Raw genomic sequence first — 19,503 nt, forward strand, 5'->3', positions numbered from 1 at the left:
CGTCAGTCCCCAACCCAGCCCTGTAGAAGGGTAGTGGGGGTGACTTAGCCTCAGTCCAGAAGTGGGAGGAAGGGGCATGGCCTAGCCCTGCAGAGAAATGGAGTGCAGGCCTTAGGGTCTAGGAAGTTGGCAGGGGAAATGGTGGTTGTATTAATGACCACTGCTCCCCTGCGGTCAAATTTCTGGACCTGTGGAGAGTTCTTTGGGCAAAATGAGGCAGCTCCATGGGCCACATTTGGCCCATGGGCTGGAAGTTGAGCACCCCTGCTTTTGGATCAGCTTGTCCTGTGCATGAATGAAGTCTTGTGCATCATCTAGTATTGATTTAAAAGCTCCAAGTTATGTGGCATACTCCATGGCAAGCAGTTCAAATTGTTCATTACCCTCGCTGCTAAACATTTCTCCCTCATCTCTATTTCAATCTTTCCTGATTTCAACGTCCAACTACTGCTTTCTAATTTGAAACTGTAAATGCGTGTTGTTACTGGATGACTTACATAAATAATCAACCAAGAAAATGAAATAAATCTGCACGACTGATGAGTGGAGAGTCAGGCCCAAAGTCTCTTGTCAGACAAACAAGGAAAGCTCTGCCTTCAGAAAACTATGCCTGGAAAGGGGAGGATAAGTAGAGAAGGGCTTGGCTGACAGTAAACATCTACTTGGAGGAGTATGAAATAGGAGAAAAAGACTGGAGAGCATGTCTTAGAAATTGTTGGGGTAAAAAAAAATCCAAGCAATAAAGAACCATACTTTTTTCTTCTCCTGGATTTAGGATTTACAATGTTCAGAGGCAAATTTGGTAAATTCTTTAGTAATTATTTTCCCTGTTAGCTCTGCTTCCTTTTCAGCCTCAATTAGGAGCCATGCATAGTACAAATATATAGTCATCTACTGCAGTCATGCACACAATTAAATGCATGGTTCTAATTTAGGTACCCACAACTTCCACTGATGCACTTTATCTACATTTCCAATCCAGTGACTTACAACAGAATATGAATCCTCAAGACTTCAGAGTAACATGCTGGTGTGTGTCCCCAGTGTGTCATTAGCTCCTTCTTCCTCATTACTATTCTAATGTTTACCTTACTGTCCTATTATCTTTGTCTCACATCTCTGCTATTCCTCCCTACCAATCTTAAGATTATTGCCAAGCCATAGCAATTTCTGGAGTGATATTGTTCAGCTTGCCTGGTAAGTCTCTCTGCAGATGGAAGCTGGCTGCTGTGTGTTCCTGTTGGGGAGATCTGTACATTTAAAACTATATTTTAAATTTGAATTTTTATTTAATAAAATTTGATTTATTAAACCTCACACCTCTCTGCTTGTGAGCTACATAGTCAGATTCTACTTAGGCATGTATCCAGGTAAATACTTCAAAGACAGTGTACCAGACAGAATTGTAAATAATGCAACATACAGTCTAATAGTGAGACAACTAGACACTAATTAGACACCTTTGGGATAATGCAGTTTAGGAGTAGGGGCTCCAGAACATATTGGAAAGTGCTTCTGGATATTGTGAGCCTATGTTTGGGGGAAATGATCTAACATGGAATGATTCTGGGAAATAATCTTTGGAAAATGTGTTGATGTGGCCCTCTCCGTTTCTCCCAATTTCGTGCAGCTGCAATTTATAGCCAAATTAAGAAGACGATTGAAAATAAATGTTGAGGTTTGGCTCCATACATGTTTATTGACCACCAAAGTGCTTTTGTCCTAGCAAGCTCCTACAAACCAGAGATTCAGAGAAATAGCAGGTATATAGTACTACAGGGGACAATTCTACGTTATCCCTGGGAGACTAAATGACATGGACTGTTGGGCAGTATTTTATCATGTGCTGCAGAGACTGGAGAGGAGTAAAAACTAGCAAGTTTCAGTGGAAGGAGGATTTCCAGCTTTGCTCACTTCCATATTCAGCACCTGATAGAAACTCCTGTGCCAGAGCTCTGTAGTGTTGGGCCCCCAGAAATGCTGAGGGGGACAAAGATCAGGATAGGATTCATCATTTTCCACTGAGTATTATCCAGCTGAACCTATGGATATTCCAATGAGTAGCTGATCATGGTGTTAATTCTGACAGTTTACCTTCCATAGCAGCTATAGTGCAACTGTATGGGAAGTCAGACAATGGCAACATGATGATGATATCAGTGGCAGGGGTGTCAGCAGAAAAATTGTGGAGAAAAAATCCCGTTCAGCAGAGGTGAAGTAGAAGAGTGTTCAGTCATAGTCACTCTGGGTCCTCGGTAATGTACGGATTCTGAGACTCCGAAATTCTGTGATGCACATCCTTAGTTGGTGTAAATGAACATAGCTCCATTGAAATCAGCACATCTGCCCTTAGATCCTTAAAAAGAACCTATGCTAGTAAATAATCACAGTGCATAAGTACAAGTCAACAAACAAATTCTGGACCTTTTTTAGGCTACATCAGTGGTTCCTGGCTTTTATCTTTTGCCATCTTTCCTGCCTCATTATTCATTTACTCCTTCCTTCAAGGTTTGCATAAAACTGAAAACATTTTAAATGTTATTTAATAATTCACAAAAATCTGATTTTTTTTTGTCAAAAGCAATTTTGCAAATTTGTTTTCACATTTAATCAAAGTATGCCAGTACAGCTTCATAAGAATGTAAATGATTTCTTGTTATTGTTATTAAATATGCAAGACTGTATTAACAGGTAATGGATTAATAGATTCACAGATGCTAGGGTTGGAGGGGACCTCAACAGATCATCACGCCCAACCCCGTCTAGGCAGGAAAGAGGCAGGAAAAAGTGCTGGGGTCAGATAACCCCAGCCAGATGCCTAGCCAGCCTTCTCTTAAAGACCCCCAAGGTAGGGGAGAGCACCACCTCCCTTGGAAGCCCATTCCAAATTTTGGCCACCCTTACTGTGAAGAAAATTTGTTTCTATCAATCTGTTAATGCAATCTTGCATATTATATATATATATATATATATATATATATATATATAAAATGGTAGCTCAGAGGTGACAAACTCATCTGGCTCCAGTATAGGCCCTGCATCAGCCTCCTGTGCCATGTGCAGAGTGCAAAGCTAGTCCAGTGCTGTACACTGTTTGCAGCATGCTCCGACCCTAGTCTAGGGCCCATGCTGAATGTGGCTCACAGGGCTGACATAGGGTACATGTGACACCCATGCTGAACTGGCCCGGAGTGTGGGCTCTGGTGCGCAGGTCCAGCATTGGTGCTACATGCAATAAGCTCCCCATTTTGGTCCTCTGTGCTGCATACTGTGCCAATGGTACTGGCTCCAGCCACATGTGCTGCATACAGTGTACACTAGACTAGCTCTTCATGCTGCATGCAGTATATAGGACAAGGGCCAGCATATGCCACATGTGGGGGGGGGAGGGGGAGGGGGATCAGTCCTAGACCCATGGGACAAATCAATAGGCTCTCTGGGCCGGATCTGGCCCCTGGGCCATATCTTGGACACCCCTGTGCTAATGGATTTTGTTTTGTTTTAACAAAATCTTTTGTAACAGTGCTGTAAAGACATGGGTTCAGCTTTTATTACTCATATGCTTCTGGCATTACAGAAATCAGCTAAATCTAGGAACAATGTCACAAATTAAAAGGATATTAATTTTAAAAAAGCTATTAGGTTCTTTTTTGCTCATCTTATACTTGCTGCTTTGTCACCCCTGATACAGATGCAAGAACTTTTCTTTTTTTTAAATAGGTCCTGCTATCTGCAATACAATTTCTCTTGTATGTTTGTGCATCACTAACTTTTATCCCTTTTCAAATCTCTTCTGAAAACCTAGCTCTTCTCTGTTCACCACACTTATACACTAATGAATTCCATTCTTCCTCTTCTAGGACTATATCCTGTTTACCTTACTCATGTGAATATTGTCATGTCTTGCCATGTGTGGTTATGTCCATTTATAGAATTCTATAACTGTTATTAATAGTTTTTAAATGCTTTGCAATTCATTTTTATAATGTTGATAACACCCAATTGTATATTTCCTTTTCTTCCAGCATGACAAATGTCATCTTCCAGGTGATCCAGTGCCTAAAGAAAACTGGAATAAAGTTCAAAAACAGTTCAAGCTAAGCTAAGGTTGGCAAGAACTGGACAAGATGCAGAGAATGTTCATAGAAAAAGCAAAGTACATTGATGAACTGGTAGAAGCCAGTTCATCCCTTATTAAACTCATGTTGCTGGCCATTTAAATAACAACATCAGATTTCATTTCTCATCCTCAGCTAGATAGTAGACTGTGCCCTTACCTCTGTGATGCAAACCTGACCAATACCTTCCATGCTTTCATTGTTGCCAAGCTAAACTAACATAACATGTTTTAATGGGGCGCAAAAGAAAATGGTGTACAAATGTTTTAAACAAGCTACTACCAAACATGTAACAACTTGCCTACTGAGTACGGTGACCAAACCCAACCCCAAAACCCAGATAATCCTTATGCTGTCTTTTACAGTGACTTCCTTCATAGGAGGATCCAGGATAGTGGTCAGGGGGGTGCAGCCATGACACCCCTTTGTTTCGATTCTGAATGCCAGGTAACTCTTCTGAGCTCACCAGCATGTCAGTGCAGTTCTTACCAACCTCTGCATATGTTGAGATCTGAGCTCACCAGCTGGTTGGTGCAGGCTCTGGCCAAAGCTCCTGCTTTCGCACTGCTCTGGAGCTAAGAAGGTGAGTATTACTGCCATTCAGCCTCCCTTCCAGTTGCCCCACCCCACAACTAAATTTAGCAGTAAGGAAAAGGGGTGATAAAAGAGGCTGCAGCCAGAGCCCATACTGGTCAGCTGGTGATCTCAGAGCTCATAGCATATGAGACTCCAGCAGAAGCTACACTGACATGCTGATGCTGGGGAGCTGAGAGAGCTCACCGGGCACGTGCTGCACAACTGAAGACGTGTGAAGCAACACTGCCACATGTCTGCTGGATCCATCCCTGGCTCCTTTCTTTAGGTCCATGTTCTGGTCCTAATCTTCAGGTCTTTGGGACTGAGGTACCTCAGTGATTTCTTTTCTCCTTACAACCTGCCTTGGCAGTTGTGATCAAGGATACTACAGCTTATACAGCACAGGGTGAAACTTGGGGGCATTTTGTGGCACGTGGTTCTCAGCCGAGGGCTGTAAACCTTAGAACTCTTCCTCACCCCTGCACCTTATGACCAAGCTGAGCTCATCTTGTTAGTTTTATTGCTCAATACAAAATGTTTCTGCTGATATTCCACAGTAAGGTTGAAATTTACTGCTGCGCAGCAGGTCAGTATGAGACTGATGCACCACTTAAATTCTTTTAAAGCTTTATTCTAAGCAGGACATACATGGGACTTATTTGGTATCTGGCCTTCTGCACAGTCCACAGCCCAGCCCTCTGCGCAGGGAAGATTTTTTAGCCTAACTGAACTACAGAGGGGATGACAACATTCTCCTGGAAGACAACCAGCAAGAAGTGATTACTCTTAGGACAGCTGTGAAGGGAGAGAGAAATATTTCCTTCTTAGGCAGAAAGCTGTGTCTATTAAAGCAACTCAAGACTAGTGCTAAGTGTATTAGAAATTCTATAATAATGAGACTGGGTAAAAGATATTATGAAAGTTGATTGCAAATACTTACTTTTTTCAACATTTAACAGATTTTAAATAAAGCCAATGCCTTTCTTTTATTTCATTTTCTGCTTAAATTTATTTACACAGTCCATTAATGCAAGCACTAAAGTAAGACAATGAACATGCCCAGAAAATGAGGTTTTATGACATGCCTGGGATTGGTGTTTTAAAATTAGATCTAGTTTTGAAATATCAGCATGTGATTTGCAAGCTGTTCATTATGGAAGAACTCTGCATTTGAAGAGTCCCCAAAAGTCATTAGGGTTTCTAACAAGCAGAGGAATCTCTCCAGAAAAACTTGAAAGAGTAAACCAAAATCCATGTCATTTGCTGAGAAGGTGTATTCTTATTTAGAAGCCTGGTTCTCAGTTATGTTAAGGCTACATTACATTATCCTGACAGTGTGAAAGATCATAAAAATAGATGTAAATGTAACTTACGGCCATCTTAGAGATTCTTTGCATTGTCACAGCCATGGAGAATGGCCTGAGTGTAAATGAGAATCAAGACCTCAAGTGCATAAATTAGAATCAATCCTTATTGAAAATTAATCAAGGATTTTTTTTTTAAACAACAACAACAAAATATTTCTCTCCTCTAAACTAAAAGGCATCAATTAACAGAACAGTTATGCTTATTAAAAGTCTCCTGGTAATCTTTAGGTTTCATTGCTTGCTTTGTAAATATTTGAGTATTTTATAGCTACACATTCAGAGATCAGGCTGTTCCATCCTTTTTCCCATTACAAAGTTCCCGGGCCTAGTCTGGGAGGTCACTCAAGACGTGCCCATTCTATTTCATTCCTTCTTTTCATATGCATTCTGATTATTTAAATAATATATCACAGGACTTTTTTTTTAAATTATTTTGAGACTTTTTTTTGGCAATTAATTGAATTTTTGAATGTTTGTTCCTTGGGCATTATTTTGAATAATTTTCTCTTTCTAACACCAGTCATAGGCTGTTTGTTACCACTGAGCTTTAGGTTAGCATTGATGACATTTGAATAAATCATATGCTCCAGGATACATTTCATGCATATTGCCTTTAAATTAGGAGGAGATTTCATCTAGATTTCTTTCTGGCTTTTACAGCAAACAAATTAAATAATAATTCATATAATCTGAATTAAACCAAATAAAACTCCCTACTTGCAAAAAAACCCCAAAATCCCCCACCCTCCCCTCCCAAAAAACCCAACACCATAACATTCAGGCTTCTCTGTCTGTTCTTGTATCTTGGATGACATTACTTATGTGAAAAAAAATAGCAAAGCACTCTGGGTAACAAGCAGATTGAACACCTTTCATTCAGAATTCCTGGTGACCACAGCTGCTGCTATGTCTGGTACTGTTTTAGCAGCACAACAGGGCTAACTTAGGTCATGTGTTAGAAACAATACTCTCAAGAAGTAAGCATTCTTTCTCCCTTCACATTCATATGCTTGTCATAATGGTTGATACTGGTTGAACAAAATGAAACAAAAAGTTTCTTTTTAAATGTACATTTCCTGGAAGATTTTAATATTTATTTGGATCATATTTTAAAATCATTTCAGAAAGTCTGTAATCCTTATTTAAGACAATCTCTCATGGAAATCAATACCTAATTAAGAACTGAGCATTGCAGGATTTGATCCTTGAGAGGAGAGTTATTATTCTTGAGGGTAGGATTGTGGCTTTAAGCCACTACAATAGCTAAGGCTAGAGTAGCAGCCAGTCTTTAAGATCTGCTCCATAATTTTGGAGTCACAGGCTTAAGCAACATTTGCTACATCCTTTTTACTAGCTCTATGAGATAGGGAATTGCCTTTCAGTTTGAGGAATCCTAGTGCCAACGGCCGCACTCAGTGGGCACATCTACATGTGCAATTAACGCGCCTGAATTTTCTGTGCACAAAATTCAGGCACATTAAAAACTGTGCCCCTACATGCAGCTGAACATGCACCCATCAGGAACAAATTTGCTCCTGATGGAAACAATTCAGTCTAGGGCTCCTACTGCCCTGCTCTGCCCGCCAAAAGCAAGTAGGGGGAGCTCCAGGCTCCTCTGTGCCAGCCCCAGGCTGGCAGAGGGTATGGGAGCTAGTCCTGATCTCCACAGGGCAGCGAAAGTTGTCCTGGCTGTCAGGCAGCTGCTGCGAGGCATGCAGAGATCAGGTGGCAAGCTAGGGTGTGAACTTACTCCATGATGACAGTCTGTGTGCATATTCCTACCCTGTGGTAAATGGTTCCATTAAGGGGTAAGCTGCCTCGCATCTAATTTAGGGTAAGAGCATACACATAGACAGTTATTGCAGGGTAGATGACCCACTGCAAGTTCACACTCTATCTTCACTTGCTCCGTGTTGTGCCCATATCCTGAAATGGCCTGGAAGAGGACTGTATCCAGCTTCTGTGCTGTGGTGTAAAAGGGAGAACCAAGAAAACTCCATGCACATTCCAATCAAGCTACATACCTGTCCAAGGCCAGAGGCACAAGGAAGGGTTTAGTTGTACAACATATTCATAAAGTTCTTGGAATGTGCCATCACAACACAACTACTAACATGCAGGAGTTCCTGGATGACTGGCTTGATGACCTTAGACTCTGCTTGCTACCAGGAGAGATGGATTACATGTTAGTGGTCCAGAAACATGTACCAGCACTTACTGAAGGTCAGTGGTCACCCTGTCCCATACAGCCGCATAGAACAACGTGAGGGAAAATCTCTCCAGGTAAACATGCCTGCTTCATTCTTACTGATGATAGAGAAATATTTGGATAGGCCATAGTTATGCATACCTCCACAGAGTTGTTTAAGCACCCTTAGGAATTTCTTAGAATACTTAGCTTAAACATGATGCACCATAGTCTGGATCAACTGACCATATAAAAAATTTTGAGGATGTTAATAGGGGCCAAGTGAAGATCTTGGTTCTATTTCTTGTACTTTTCCTAGATTTGTCAGAACTTAAACTGTTGATGCCTCTGCCTCCGAGTCCATAACCCTGAAGAAAATTGAGGTCATATATTAGCTGGCTCTCGGAGAAAGCTATGTTAAGCCTTCCACAACCACGGATGGGAATGTTCTAATCATAATTAACATGTTCACCTTTCACTGCAGGGTCCTGTTCAACCATGCCTCTATGGACAAGGAGGTGAACTCTCTTATCTGGAAGGCTAGTGTGCCTTTTGGCAAGTTTACCAAGTGAGTATGGATTAAGAAAGGGATTGGTTTCCCTTCTAAACTGAAGATCTCTAAGGAAATTGTACTGATCACTGTGCCGAATGGATGTGAGCCTTAAATGCTACACAGAATGCATTTCTAGCAAGTAGGGATGCTATACCAAAGATTCCTGTCTATGTTCTTGTTACCTGGTATGATAGTGATGAATGCTGAGGGTTTTCTGTGTGCTGAGTGCATGAGCACTGAAGCATTAATTGTAAGGGCTCAGCTGCATTGGGCTGGATGCGTAGTACAGATGGATGATACGCAGAAGCCTGAGCAGCTGCTATCTGCTGAGCTACAGCTTGCAAGAGGAAGCTCGGCTGCCCTAGGATGTGTTTAAGGATGTTCTTAAGTGGCACCTGGTGCAAAGCAACATACCAGTTGACCACTGGGAATCTTTGAATGCTGATAGGCACGAATGGTACACCAATATAAAGGCAGGTGCGATGCCTCTTGACAAGCAATGACATACCAATGAACTAGAAAAGCACAAAAGGGGAAAGAAATAGCAGCAGCAGGAACAGTCTGGTTTACAGGGAATGTGGATATGTGAGAATTGTGGAAGCAGCTGCTTGTGGCACGTTGGCCTTCTCAGTCACTTATACACTCACTGTATCCGACTTGCACCCATGTTACCCCAGCATTGCCTGCCCAGATTATAAAATGCAAATGGTGCTGATAAAAGATTTACATATATGCCAATATTCATTCACAACGTCAGTACGACTTTTATCATGCCTAATTTTTGTAATAGGCATAGTCGAATGTCTACTTATTTCAAAATCTGTCACTCTTGGAATATTTTTCTTTCACTTGTTTTCCTTTCCATAATTATTTGTTGGTTTATTTTGAATGTTCTCTACCACATCCTCTATTATTACTTTCTACGATGACATTGCTCATGGCACCGTTAAGTATACATTTTTATTTCTACACTGACTCATTAACTTGCAGTTCTGAGTTAGCCTCTGCTCTTCTATGGTTTCACTTCTGACGCTGTTGCTTCATACTGTCACTCAAATTGCGTGTGTTGTATCATTATATACTTAGATTCTCCGTATAATATCCTGTTCTTTTGTTCTTTCATTAAACCATGAGGAAGGTGTTCCTTTGCCTTCTAAGAGATTAAAGTAGTACATGCGGTTTGTCCCTACAGTGTTTTCACCTTATAGCTGTAGACAAGGTAGAAGGAGAATTTCACAAGATGAAGTTTTCTAGGCATTTTTAGACTTGTTTCTGCTATTTAGCCTTTAGCATGCTATTTAGCCTTTTGCATGCTTGCTGTTGCTGTAAGTTTCTCCAATTCTTTATGTTTCACCTTACTGTATTTTTTCCCCTAATTTTTATGGGTGAATGTAATGCTCAGTGAGACTTTGGTGCTCATTTTTGGAGCTATGTACTTCAACTCCAATTGGTGGCATTTAACATGTTCCAGTCCTGAGCTTCTCCTGGACAGATGCTGTCAACTGTGCCAAATAGTTTGTGGTACTTTTAGTATGTAGACAAGTGCTTGAGAGAGTAGAGTGAGCACACACATAAGAAAACAATCCTTCATTAATTAGATTTGGGATTATGTATGTGCACATCCCTTCAAGGCAATAATTAAAAAATAAAAATAGAAAGAAATAATAATTTAAGGCAGCTTCAACATCCAGATTAATCTCATTCATAGCTCTTCCACGCAACCATCTTAATACCTGAATGCACTCACAAATACTCTTTTACTTCAAAGTACTGTCTGACCTATTCATTACACGTTGAAGCCAGTATACCTCAGAGGCTAAGGCAAGGGTGGGCAAAATGCGACCCGGGGGCCGGATGCAGCCCGCCAGGCCACTCTATCTGGGCCGTAGGACCCCTAAAAATTTAGAAAATTAATATTAATCTGCCCTGGGCTGCCTGTCATGTGGCCCTCAATGGCTTGCCGAAACTTAGTAAGCAACCCTCTGCCCAAAATAATTGCCTGTCCCTGGGCTAAGGGCTAGTGCCTAAAACACAGATTCCTTTCAGTCACAGCAGTTGTCACTAATAATCAATAATGGGCAAAAATTAAATTGGTATTTCAGAGTCAATACTAGTGTTAAAATACATACATCATTGGTTGAACTAGTCATACAAACAGCACTGCCTACACATATTTATACACACACGAAAGATTAAGAAAAGAAAGAAAAAGCTTCATACAGGCAGCGCCACACATAAATATGCCACTTTGTGCTGCAATTGTGTCATAACCTGGACAGGTTGGATCAATGGGCAGAGAAAAATAGGATGCAATTTAATAAAGATAAATGTAAGGTACTCCACCTGGGAAGGAGGAACCCTCAGCACACCTATAGGTTGGGGAGTGTCCTTCTCAGCAGCTCGGAGGCAGAGAGGGAACTTGAACATGAGCCGGCAGTGTAACGAGGCCATCAACAAGGCCAATCGCACCTTGTCATGCATTAGCAGGTGCATGACTAATAGAACAAAGGAGGTGATGCTCCCCCTCTATGCAGCACTGGCCAGGCCACAGTTGGAGTACTGTGTCCAGTTTTGGACACCGCACTTCAAGAGGGATGTGGGGAACCTTGAGAGGGTCCAGAGGAGGGCCACTCGCATGATTAATGGCCTTTGTGATAGACCCTACGGAGGGAGGTTGAGAGAGCTGAATCTCTTCAGCCTTCACAAGAGATGGCTGAGGGGAGATCTTGTGGCCATCTATAAATCTATTAGGGGAGGTCAATGGGGAATAGGTGATGCGCTGTTTACTAAAGCGCCCCAGGGGGTGACTAGGAATAATGGGTGTAAACTAGTTGAGAGTGGATTTAGGTTAGATATTAGGAAGAATTTTTTCACAGTAAGGGTGGCCAGGATCTGGAATGGGCTTCCAAGAGAGGTGGTGCCATCACCTAGCTTGGAGGTCTTCAAGAAGAGGCTAGATAGTCACCTGGCTGGGGTCATCTGACCTTGGTCCTCTTTCCTGCCAGGGGCAGGGGGTTGGACACGATGATCCATTGTGGTCTCTTCTGACTCTACAATCTATGAATCTATAAGCCAAATAGGGTCAGATTTGTTCAGTGTGTACCAGTGAACATTTTTAGGGTTATTTAGCTGGAAGTAGTGTTGAAATACAGTCCTGATAATCTGTTGTTGCTAAAGTTTCCATAGTATCTACAGGAAAAGTAGGAGGCTGTTAATCTTAGTGTCCTGGTCAAATTCCAATTCAGAGAATTGCATTCTTCCTATTGACTTGCATTTCCACCTGCATTTTAGTTGGAAACAGCCATGTTCTAGTGTTGGTTAAAGAACTAACACGTTTCACCCAGGAAAGGAAATGTTATATTTTACACTGTCGGAAGTAAAGAGATTGTGGCATGTCTTAATTCAAAGATAGGGGAAAAATACCTTCTTTCTGGGTCTCACAAATCCTACCATATTCCAAAATCACATTGCAGTTAAAATGACTTCTTTTCACAGAATTAAAGCCTCCATTTTACAATGCCAACACAAACATCTTGCCAAGACACAAGGTGAGTGGGCGTCCCACTAAGTCATCGAACCTCTCTCTTGAATAGGCCAAACACATTCTGATTGTCTTTTTACAACATGGTTAAATGGGATGGAGAATTGATTTGATCCAAGCCACATGGAAAGAATGTACTAGTATATGGAAATGGGGTTTCAGCGAGGAAGTTTTGGGACCACTTAGAGAAAAAAAAATCAAAGCACATAATTGCCACTTATAAAAACAACATAACTATTATGCAACTCAGCACCAAAATAATAGTAATTAACTTACCAAAAACCTGTAGTAAGCTCTGCATTTAAAATCTGTATTATGATTTGAAGAAAGAAAAGAAAAGATAGTGTTATATCTTTCTTCTTTTCATAGCATGGATTTGAAATTACTAAAACTTAGCCCTGCCATAGTTGTGCTCTATCATGCATTTGCAAGATGCTGAATTTGCTTTGAGATTTTTATTTACATGTATCCTATATCCAACTAATGTCAAGTCTTTTATAAACTACTTGAAATTAAGATAGTACATTGGAAAAGAAGATCAAGCTAGTGCACCAGCAGCACAATCCAGAATCTCTATAGCTTGAATAACTGAATTCCTCATCATCACTGGATACTTTAGCAGGGTTAAAAACTTAGAAATAAAAGAAAATAAGTTGTTTTTTAAAAACTTACGTAGTTTCTAGAACTACTGTAGGTAGATACAGTGCTATACAGAATTTAATTATGTAGCACTGGAAGTGACCATATATATTTATTATAAAATAAGAGCTAAATTCTGATCCCATCAGCAAAAACTGAGTAATGGTAGTTGGTCTGTGACAGTAAGTACAGCTTGGGGAGGCCTGAATTTCTTTTACTTCAGCCTTCCAAGCAGGACCCAAGGTACTCATGCAGAGAGCCCTCAACCGTGATTGCAGGTTATGGGCAGAATAAAGGATCCATACTGATACTCTCCGCTATATAAAATTGTAATGCAAGAAATTGGTGCTGTGCTTGAACTTACTAGCCATACTACCTTCCTAAACTACTTCTTTTTTCTCTGTGTTCCAGCACAGAGATCTGCCACACACTACCTGCACTCAGAAGCACCAAGGCAGGTGTGAAGTTGATCTGTTCAGATTCTCTGTGTCACTCCATGTAAAATAAATGAGGTATGGGTACTGTTTTGGGAGTCTTATACATCTATGGAGGCCATTCCAGCATTTATACAACCAAAGAAGGACATAGCTTTGTTTGAACATTTTATAATGCTTAGTAACAACTTCCATCTTATTATATCATAATTGTGGTTATCCCTACAATTATGATTGCTTTTATTATGTGCATTTATTAGCTACCTTGGTAGCTGCAGCCCCAGATGGTTGCTGCTGGGTGTATTGAGGTGGGTGCGGTGCCACACCTCACCCTTTTTTGCTCTAGTTGCATCTGGTCAGCCGAAGAACCACCGAGTAGGACCCCGGCCTCCCTGGTCAGATCGCTTGAGGCTTATCCCAGCCTCCAGGCTTTGCTCCAGGCCCTAGGCACCCTGCCCTGGGTCTGTAACTGAAAACACAAAACAATAACAGTAAATAAAAAGGTTGCACTTATCCTTGTGCTGGGTGTATCTAGCCTCTGGAGTCCATCCTCCAGGCTGTGGTCCAAGTGCCTCAGTAGCCCTGTCCTGGGTGCAGGCAGGACACAGAGCATTGGCCCAGTGGGGAGGGCCCACCTAGAGACCACACCAACTACATACAGCCCTACCAGCATTCTGTCTTCCCCTCACTCCAGAGAGTGACCCGTGCAGGCACTCCTAGTTGCTTATAACCCCCTCTCTTGTGGGGGTGGGCCTTTCCACTCTGCCTGGGTGGCTGGGTTTCCAACTGCCTGCAGCTGGGGGAACTCCCCCTGCCAGGGCCATTCACCATTGCTGTGCTCATTGTGCTGGCTTCCAGCTGGCCAGTGCAGCCCCAGCACAGCTGCATCAGTTTCTGAGCTGGGGGGTGGGAAGACATCCTAGGTCAAAGGTGGCTCAGACACACTCCTCCCCACAGTAATGAAGCTGAGCCCTGTTACAGTATTACCATAGTGCCCAGGAACCCAAGTTATGGACCATGACTCTGCTGTGATTGGTGCTGTTCAGCCACAGACAGCCACAAAGGCTGGATCCAGATGTGCAGGCAAATGCATTTCCCGAGTAACAAAGAGCCGTGGCACAATACATGCTGCTGGTCCCTGTGGAGTGACTATGCACACACACTTTGGCATGTGACACATTGCCCTGGGTGGGGTAGGGAAGGCTGGAACCAGCACCTGGGCTGGCCTTTTTTTGACACCAGATCTCCAGGTCTCAACCCCTCCCCCTGCTGCAAATTAGCAGTGCAGGGAATGTCTGCATGTGCATCACAGAACACAAGGCTGCAGCACCACATGCAGCACATTTGCGCTCATCTGGATGCACTCAGTTTAAGGTGCTAATCTAAAGTTAGTATCCTAAGCTAAAAGTCTGTGCTGTTTGTCATCTTTTTTGTTACTTTATTTCACTAACAGTCTATTTAGAAGTCCAGATTTTAATAATAAGCAACAAAATTATCCCCTAAAATATCCAACAAGTTGAAGAATAATAATTACTATTACAATGCTATCCTTAAAAACAAATAAAGGAAACAGGTGTAAAGAGCAGACAGACAAACCTTAGGTACTACTGTGTAGGAGGACGTGATAGTGGGGCTGGTACTTATGAATGAAGGCTTGTCTATGCATGGAGTTATTCAGAAGCAACAATTACTGAATAATTTCTGTGTGGACTTCTATTCCAGAATAACTGCCTTGATTTTGTTTAGCATAAGGCACTTTCAAATGGCAAAAAGAGATGTCAAGGGTATAGAGGGAGACTTCTCATCTTAGAAAAGAAATGACTGAGGAAGGAAATGACAGAGGTTTAACAAAATAAGTGCTGCAGAGAAAGTAAACAGAGATTTATAATTTACTCTCTCTCATACAATCCTAGAACTAGGAGACATAATATGAAACTACCAAAGAGGTGTGGACAGACATAACACTTAAACTGGTTTAAATGCAGTTTAAAGTGCAAATGTGCAGACCTACAAGCCAGTTTACAGTGGTTTAAACCTCCTGAACCATTTCAAAAGCACTAAATAGCAGTTCTTTTGTTCTTATTTGTATTCTGGAATAACAGCATCAACACACAGGATTGTTTAGAAATAGGTGCTCCTGAATAATTCCATGCATAAATAGGTATTAAGTGTTTAATGTGGAACAAAATTTGGGAAAAACTAAATCACAGATTACTATAATTTATTTATTTCTAATTCCAGGCAAAGAGACATGGAGCAGAGCTTTCTTAATGGCCAGGAAGGTAAGCATTTGAAAGGAGGCATGTACGCAGGTCACTCACCCAGCTTCCTAAGACAGGGGAGTCAGCTCTGACTCCAGGGTTTCAAACCAGCTTATTTTACATGGAGGAACCTTGTCGCCACAGTAAAATGAACAAACAGGTGAACAAGCTAGCAAACAAAAAACCTGCTGTCTTCCTTAAGATGTACAACCCTTGCTTTGCACTTCTTCCCAACAGCTGAGCCAAGCCCCTTCTTAGAGTTTAACACTCTTTGCAACTCCTCCCTCATTAACTGGTATCAGATCCAACTGTTTCCCAGCCAGGCAGATTATTAGCTGCTGACCCCCTGCACCTGGATTCTTACCCTTTGAGGAGCCAAACACCTCCTGACAAGACTATATAAAATCATCATGTATTTGCTACTTAGGCATATCAGAGCAACTTGAATCATGGACTGGGTCTTAAAAACAGGACTTCAAAATGTGTTTTCCCCAAGAAGTGGAAAGATCTCTTTCTCTGTCACAGAAAGGAGAAAAAATGTGTCACTGACCAACAACTGTTCAGAAAGGGAAATAGCTTTTGAAAGACTAGGATATTATGTTTCTTTTCTTTGTACCTAAGAGAAGATACTCTTTAGTTTCATTCATAGGAAAAATCAATCAAGACACAAATTATGTAAACAGTATATTTTGTTTCACTACTAGTTTCACTTTATTTTTAAAAAATGTTGTTCTTAAGAAAGTTACTGTTGCAGACAGCTTCATAAAGTTTGCTTCAAAAGGCTGCAAAACTATAGACCTCTAAGGAGAAATGGCCTGTGTATACAACAGTGTTTCAAAGCCTTCAGTGGCCCACAGGCTGCTATACTGAGGCAGTGATAAATTGTGGCAATGTCATCCTGTATTCCTTTTGTCAATCTCAGTTTTAACTTATCAATGTCCTATGTCTGCTAACAGTATTGGAGGGATGCATGGATAATAAGAGTTACCTGTGAGCTATGAGTTGGGCATGACTAGTCTGGGTTTACAACTCCAGGTTGTAAACGAAAGGTTCGTACAACTCCACCCACTCTGTGTGCACATACCCAAGATATCAGTCAGAGGCAGGCATGAACAGGTGTCCTCTCCAACTGAGGTGTGTTGTCTAGGGCTGCGGTTATGTATACTCAAAGCAGCAGCATCAAGATCAAGAAACAAGATCAGGCTGGAGCGTGTGACAGATAGTCCTAGGACTGGCCTCCAACCTATTAAAAAAAGACATAAGAATGAAAGTATTAATCATAGGACAGGAAGCATTCTTTCCCCATTTACTGAATGGACTGAGCCAGAATTATTGGCATCAACAATCTAATAACTTGCAGCAGGTGGTATCGGCTTGGCTGCCTACTTTGTTCTAACTCAAACAACTTGTAGGGAAGTGACAGTTTCAGGAGAGAACGGTGGCTCTGGTTCAAACACCAACCATCTTTGAGAAGGGGATTATTATTCTATAATATAGAACCAGTTAACCTGGATGACTGTAAAACAGGGAGGGTTTATCACCGGCCAAAGAAATCTGTCTCAAATAAATACAAGTTCAACTGCCAGCTGTACTGTGCATGTGGCATTGCTGATCCACTTACAGAACTTCCCACATGCCTATTGATTGACCCTCAGTTGGGTGCACTTGGCTGGAATTTTGAGAAACAAATAATTATTGTTCATCTCTTACCTCTCCTGCAGTCCTTTATCTCTATTTATTATTCTGTTTTATTTACTTCACACCTAACAACAGGAAGAAAAAATCTGGTATAGCACAGACTCCCCCCAGAGGTGGTGCAAACACCTACTCTGGATACTTTAAAAAACACTTGGATGCCTATCTTGCTGGGATCATTTGACCCTTACTGACTTCCTGCCCTTTGGGCAGGGGGCTGGACCTGATGATCTTGCGAGGCCCCTTCCAGCCATGGTGTCTATCCAGCCCTAGTGTCTATAAAATCTATGAACACTAGGCATTTCTGTGCATTAGACTATTCAAGTGACATACTCTTAGTAAGTACCTTAAGGGTGTCAGGTAACCTTAAAGTTACTTGATAATCAGAGGTTGTTTTTCTTAACAACCTCCCCCCACCCTCTAGCCCATTCTTCTTGCTCCAAAGCTAGTGAACTATTTTGACATTAAATTGTTCTGTAGCACAGAGTCACCTAAAATTAAAAGCCGTTTTGTTTGATAAGCTCTATGTGAATACATGGAATGACAGAAAACAAAATTCTTTCTTTCCCAGCATGTACTGCTTTGATGCTGCAAAGGGCTCAGTGCAGGTGGATGGATGAGTGCACTCAACACAAAGATTCATGGACTTGAATGGTTCAGTAGTCCTGCTTTATGAAAAGCTCACTGTATGATCAAGATCTAAGGGCCAGATTTTCAAAGGAGCTCACCACCCAGCAGCCAAATGATGGGAGCTGAGTGCTTTTGAAAACCTAGCCATTTGCATGATAAGTGATATTTCAAGAAGAAAGGCGGGGGGGGGGGTACGTGCATAAGCATGTGTGCATGCATGCACAGACTTTGAAAATGATTTTTTTTGTTGCATAACTTCATTTTTAATTAAGTCAAAGCAGTAACAGTACATTTGTACATTTTAGTACTACTGATACTCCAAAAACCAGAACAAAAATCTTATCGAGTCTGAAACTAATTTATCCCTAGAAACTGATAAAGCATTTTGCGTTTTCAGAGTTGCTTCCCCCTGGGTATTTATAATACAGATGAAGAGAGCATCCAACACCCAATAAACTAGTTATTATTATCCCTTGTTTATGTATCCTATTGTGAAACCAAGGTAGAGGTTAGACAACTTTCCTAAGGTCACTTAAGTCTGTGGCAGAGACTTGCTCAAAGGTCATCCATTCTTCCCAGTTGTTTCGTAGCAAGCACACTGTATACACTGCTATACAGAACAGGGAGGAAAGGTAAGATGGCACAGTATAAGGCTAACATGCACCTTCTGCAAAAGGCTAGCTCAACACCCTGGCAGTTAGATCCTGCATGGAAGATAGCCTCCTTCCCTGCTATAACATTGTGAGCACTCACTTCAAGAAATGCATCATTTTTTAATGGTAGCTGTCATCCACCCATCTCCCTAATGCGAAAGCTCCCAACCTAGCCAACCAAGCACCCCCCCCCCCCCCCTTTTCTTCTTTCTATGCTTCTTCCTCAGCCCTATAGCAGAGCTGGGACCTGGACAGAGAGAGTCACTGAAGCAAAAGGAAAGCTAAGTGAAGGATGCCCCCAACCCTGACACAAAAGGACTGCAGCAGTGCATGGACGAACCTGTGTATGCCACTGCTTTATTTGTTTGTGTGTCTCGCGCCAAATCGGTTCTGAATCCTGCAGGCTGAATCGTTCAAGTCTGCGTGACGAGACCGCCCGCAAGTATCCTCCGCCCCAACCCCCTGGCAGGCGCCCTAAGTGCCAGAGCCCTTGGAGTCCCGGTGCCCCCTGGGCTCAGGTGCCCGTAGCCAGAAGGCGGAAGGAGTAGGCCAGAGGGGAAGCCAGACAGCAGCCCCGAAGGCCGCACAGCCGAGATCCTGGCATTGGGAGGCGCTGGCAGGGGTGCCTACCCGCGCCGAGCCGCTCGAGGCGGAGAAGGCGGGGATCTCCCCTGCCAGGTGAGGGAAACCACCTCCCGCTGCATCCCCCCACCGCAGGCGTGTGCGCCGCTACTGCTGCAAGGGGCCCGCACGCAGGCGCAATCGCCCCGGAGCTTTTCCTGTTGTGCAGCAGCGGAGCAGTAAGTGACAAGCGGCAGGCCCCCCCGCCCCCCCGCACACGGCCCCCA

The 19,503-nt window shown here is 42.2% G+C and overlaps 1 long non-coding RNA gene across 2 annotated transcripts; it reads right to left on the reverse strand.

The window, feature by feature from the left end:
- Positions 1 to 1,445: 1,445 nt before the first annotated feature.
- Positions 1,446 to 19,490, reverse strand: LOC112550300. 2 transcript variants are annotated; one of them, XR_003094073.1, is made up of 5 exons: positions 18,996 to 19,490; positions 16,762 to 16,920; positions 13,681 to 13,885; positions 12,620 to 12,651; positions 1,446 to 2,356 (listed from the first exon to the last, which is right to left on the reverse strand). It is a non-coding gene; the product is annotated as an uncharacterized LOC112550300 (long non-coding RNA). The 2 variants fall into 2 exon arrangements; XR_003094074.1 differs by having other exon boundaries at positions 16,666 to 16,920.
- Positions 19,491 to 19,503: the final 13 nt, after the last annotated feature.

The sequence above is a fragment of the Alligator sinensis genome, unplaced genomic scaffold (assembly GCF_000455745.1).
Source record: "Alligator sinensis unplaced genomic scaffold, ASM45574v1 scaffold353_1, whole genome shotgun sequence".
Lineage (NCBI taxonomy): Eukaryota > Metazoa > Chordata > Crocodylia > Alligatoridae > Alligator > Alligator sinensis.